Here is a 5,393-nt window from a genome sequence, read left to right on the forward strand (position 1 = left end):
AAGGTCCTTGGAACATAAGTTCTCCAGTCTTCTCTCCCATAATGAATAACTATCCTAGCTCAGTACTTTGAAGAAGTATTTACCATGTTAAAATTGTTTCTTTCCTCTGGTTCTTATGGGCCAAATCAAATTTTCACAAATTTCTGTGTCATCCACCTCTTGCTACATTTCCCAGCTCACATTCACCCTTGTCTTGAAGCTCCTGCCACACCGACATCGTTGTGCCTCCAACATGTATGAAGTGAGGAAAAACTTACAGTCTTCCCACCATCTGTTCCTACATCTCTTCCTTTTTGATTCACAAGGCTTGGTCCTTTCATTCATTCGTATTTTAGATTGATACCACCTCCCTGTGGGAGCCTTTCCTCACCACCCAATCCACCCTGCAAGTCATTTTCTGTCATATCTCAGTTTTATTTTTCTGCATCACTGGTTTAGTTCATCATGTCTCTTTGAATTCCCTCCAATCTTTGACAGTTTCTCAGTCTTTTCCTTCTTCTTCCTGACCTTGACAATTTTGAGGAGTATTTGGTATTTTATAGAATTTTATTTTATACTTCTCAATTTTGGATTGTCTGCTGTTTTCATTTTAAACTGGGGTTATGGATTTTTTTGGAAAATACTGCAGAAGTGGGGTACCCTTCTCACTGCATCGTATCAGGGTAGTCCTGACCTTGATGTGACATCACTGGTAATGCTCACGTGGATCACTCTGTTAAGGTATTATCAACCAGATCTCTCCCAAGCGAGGTGACTGTTTTTCTCTTTCCATATTCCATTCTTTGGAAGCAAGTCTTTAAGTCTAACCCTCACTCAAGAGGAAAGGAATTAAATCCCACCTCCAAGAAGGGGGAGTATTTACATATATTATTTGTAATTCCTCTCTAAAGAAGATGTGTCCCTTCTCCCTTATTTGTTTGTCTGTTTATATCAGTATGAACTCATAGATAGTTGTTTCATTCTTTGGGTTATAATCTAATACTGCCACTATTTGTTGCTCAAATGGTTCCAGCTTTGATTACTGGGAACACTTTCAGGTTGGTTTCGGTATACTTTTGACATGTCGCTATATTTTATTCTTTTTATTTTTAGCACTTGTTACTTTCTGGCATAAGTGACGCTCTAGACTCATCTCGTATATTTCCTGCTCCAGCCCTAGAATCAGCTCTGTCTCCAAGGAACCTGTTTCCTTTTTTGAAGAATGGAATTTAAAACCCAAGATCTGGGTGCTGGATGTACTAACTGCTACTGGAATATAACTGTCCCTACCTCCTCTCACTGGACAGAGCAAGGAAATAAATGTATTTACACTAACCCATGTATACCCACGTATCTGTGTTTCTTTCTGTATCAGTATGTAAAAATAAACATAAATTTATACTGATCTCTCCACCTCTAATCCATTCTTATCTTCCCTCTGCCTCTGCTTTGCTTATTTGTAACTTCTTTCTCTGAAAGTAATATCTTTTGGGGGCGGTTCCTTTTTTTCATTTAAATTCAGTTAGTTAACATATAGCGTATTAATAGTTTCAGAGGTAGAGTTCATTCAATTCACCAGTTGCAAAAACACCCAGTGCTCATTCCATCACGTGCCCTCCTTGATGTCCGTCACCCAGTTACCCCATCCCCACACTCCCCTCCCCTCCAGCAACCCGCAGTTTGTTTCCTATGAGAAAGAGTCTCTTATGGTTTGTCTCCCTCTCTGATTTCGTCTTGTTTTATTTTGCCCGGGGTTTGCTTCTTTTACTAACCAGAATCCTGCTGTATGTGTTGTTCTTTGATGTGCTTGCTGGAGATGAGCTCAGCCTCACACACTCCTTTTATTCATTATATATTCCACAGAAGTAGTGTCACTGTTGCGGTTGCTTCATTCTGCTGTTAAAATTAGGCCCACTTTTGCGCACAAACTTGAGCACAGGGCCTGGAATTTGAGGGGAAGGGTGTCAGTCTGAGTCCTTGTCAATCTGAAGTGAAGGCGTGTTGACTTAGCATCGAGCAGGTGACAGGCCGCAGCAACACTTATCTTCAGTGTATTTACTTATTTGCTCAATGCCAGTAAACATGTAAAGCAGTTACAGAATTTCTAACCACTATGAGAAACAAATTTACCACCTCGAGTGCAATGTTCATGTATAGTTCTTTCTTTCTTCAGCCTTATCGGACCCGGTCAGAACACCACGTCCTCACCTTGCCTGGAACTCAGCATCTTTTTCACCCTACACTTAGACATACAGTTTGATTCACTTGTATCAATCTGCATTTCTTACTTTGATTTCTACCTCCCCCAACTTCTTGGTCGATTTTTTTGAAAATCTGCCTCCAGTAAAAGTTCTATGGGTTTTGACAAATGTAACCAATCATTTCTCCACCACCCCCGTATTATGCAGAACAGTTCAATTCCCTAAAAAAAACGTCGCCATGCAACAACCCCTTTGTAGTCAGCTACTCTCCTTTCCTCCAACCTTGGCAGCCTCTGATCTGTTTTCCACTCTTATAGTTTTGCCTTTTCAGTAATATCCTATAAATGGAATCATACAGTATACAGCCTCTTGAGTCTGGCTTCTTTTCCTTTGGCAAAATGCTTTTAGGATTCATCCATATCGTATGAAACAATGGCTCATTTCTTTTCATTGCTAAGGAGTATTCCGTTGTACGAACGTACCACAGTTTATGTATTCTTTCCCTTGTTGAAGAACGTCTTGGTTGTTTCCAATTTTTGGAAATTATGAATGAGGCTGCTATAAACCTGCACATACAGGTTTTTGTGTGAACATAAGGTATTTCCTTGGGTAAATACTGTTGTTTTTCAGTCTTTAAGTTTGGGGGTAATTGGTTACGGAGAAATAGATCACTAATACTTTCTTTTTTTCCTGAATCATTTGAGAGTAAGTTGCAGATGTTGCTTTATCCATAAATACTTCAGTAGGTATTTCTTTTTTTTTTTTTAAGATTTATTTATTTATTTATTTGATAGAGATAGAGACAGCCAGCAAGAGAGGGAACACAAGCAGGGGGAGAGGGAGAGGAAGAAGCAGGCTCCCAGCAGAGGAGCCTGATGTGGGGCTCGATCCCAGAATGCTGGGATCACGCCCTGAGCTGAAGGCAAACACTTAACGACGGAGCCACCCAGTCGCCCCAGCCACCCAGGCGCCCCTTCAGTAGGTATTTCATAAAATTCTCTCTTCCATGACCACACAAAAGTGACCAAAATTAGAATCTAATTTGCATGCTTATTCAAAATTTACTCATTGTCCCAATAATGTCATTTATCACAAAATAAAATGTCCCTATCACTCATTATATTCAGGCAGGTGCATGTCTCTTTTTATCCTTTAATCTGGAAAGATTCCTCAGTCGTTGTCTTTCATGATATTGACATTTTTGAAGAGGATAAACCAATTATTTTATAAAATGCCCCACAGGTTGGGTTTATCTACTGTTTCCTTACTATTGGATTCAGAAATATGCATTTCTGACAGGTGCCAATTTGTGCTGTTATTAGCGATGTCAGCTTTGATCTCTCTCTCTCTCTCGCCTCTCTTTTTTTCTTTTTAGAGCATGTGAGCTCGTTCAAGGAAACTTTGAGATTTGCTTAAACAATACCTTCAGATTAGGGACATTTAGTATTAGAGTGCTTTTATATATTTCTGGTGGCTGACAAAATTGTACTATTTATTTATTTTTTTGAGAGAGAACATGAGCAGCAGTAGGGGGGTGGGTGGGGAGGGGCAGAGGGAGAGAGAGAATCTTAAGCAGGCTCAACACCCAAAGCAGAGCCCAACCCAGGGCTTGGTCTCACAACCCTGAGATCATGACCTGAGGCGAAATCAAGAGTCCCATGCTGGGGCTCCTGGGTGGCTGAATTGGTTAGGCATCTGCCTTCTGCTCAGGTCATGATCCGGGGTTCCTGAGATTGGGCTCCCTGCTCCGCAGGGAGTCTGCTTTTCTCTCTGTGCTCTCATTCTCTTTCTCAAATAAATAAATAAAATCTTTAAAAAAAAAAAGAGTCCCATGCTTAATTGAGCCACGCGGGCACCCCAGCTTTGATCTCTTAATTAAGGTGTTGTCTACCACATTTCTCAAATATAAAGTTACTATTTTTCCCTTTGTAACTTATAAGTTTATCTTGTGGACTGATACTGTAAAATTATGCAAATATTCTGTTTCTCATTAAACTTTCATCTCAGCATTTACTGATTACTCTTGAGTCAATTATTATTATGCAGACTGTCAAATTGTGTTTTTCCACATTTTGTAGTTGGCCTTCTATTATAAGGAAGGGCTTTCCTTATTCACTATTGTCCTTTTATGTATATTATGATTACTACTGTGTATGGATTTTTCTCTGCTTTATATCTGTCCCAACTCTTTTTTTTTCTCTCCATGATTTTTTTGGGGAAGATTGATTATACTTCTTTCTTTAATCCCATTTTTTTCCTATTAGTTTGAAAGTTATATTCTTTTATGGTGATTTCAGCTATTTTAACATGCCTACCTAGTATGTCGCTCAATACTGTCTACAATTAACCAGTATCTTTTTTTTTTTTTTTTTTTTTTTTTGGAACAGGGCCAGGACCTTAGAATGTTGTGACTCTGGTCATCACCCTCTCCCACTTATGTGCCGTTATTGAATATTACTTTAGTTCTCGTTCTTTTTAAAAAAACTCTAGTAAGTATACATTATATTTACTTTTATATTTGACTTTTGTTTGGGTTTATCCATGTATTTGCTATTATTATACTTATCATTTCTTTCTGTATCTCAAATCTTTTGTCTAAAGTCAATTTTTGTATGCCTGAAGTATATACTTCAGAATTTCCTCCTAGTTGTAGTAAATTCTGTTTTTGCTTGTCTGGAAAAAAAAATAACACTTTTAATTTTGTTTTCTTTCGTGAAAGACATTTTGGCCTGGTAGATAATTCTAGGTTGACATTTATTTTTTCTTAGTACGTTAAAGATATTACTCCACCCTCTTGAGCCTTACATTGTTGCTGTTGAGACATCAATATTCAGTATAAATGCCTTTGAGGCAAAGGAGCAGTGGGGTAAGTGATCTGTTCTTGTTTTTAAGATCTTTTTTTGTCTTTGGTGCATATTTCACCATGATGAATCTGCATGTGGAAATATTTTTAGGGGCGCCTGGGTGGCACAGCGGTTAAGCGTCTGCCTTCGGCTCAGGGCGTGATCCTAGTGTTATGGGATCGAGCCCCACATCAGGCTCCTCCGCTATGAGCCTGCTTCTTCCTCTCCCACTCCCCCTGCTTGTGTTCCCTCTCTCGCTGGCTATGGCTATCTCTATCTGTGTTAAATAAATAAATAAAGTCTTAAAAAAAAAAAAAAAGAAATATTTTTAATTTATCCTGTTTGTAATACACTGGACTTGCTAGGTCTG

Source organism: Ursus arctos, unplaced genomic scaffold, assembly GCF_023065955.2.
Source record: "Ursus arctos isolate Adak ecotype North America unplaced genomic scaffold, UrsArc2.0 scaffold_5, whole genome shotgun sequence".
Lineage (NCBI taxonomy): Eukaryota > Metazoa > Chordata > Mammalia > Carnivora > Ursidae > Ursus > Ursus arctos.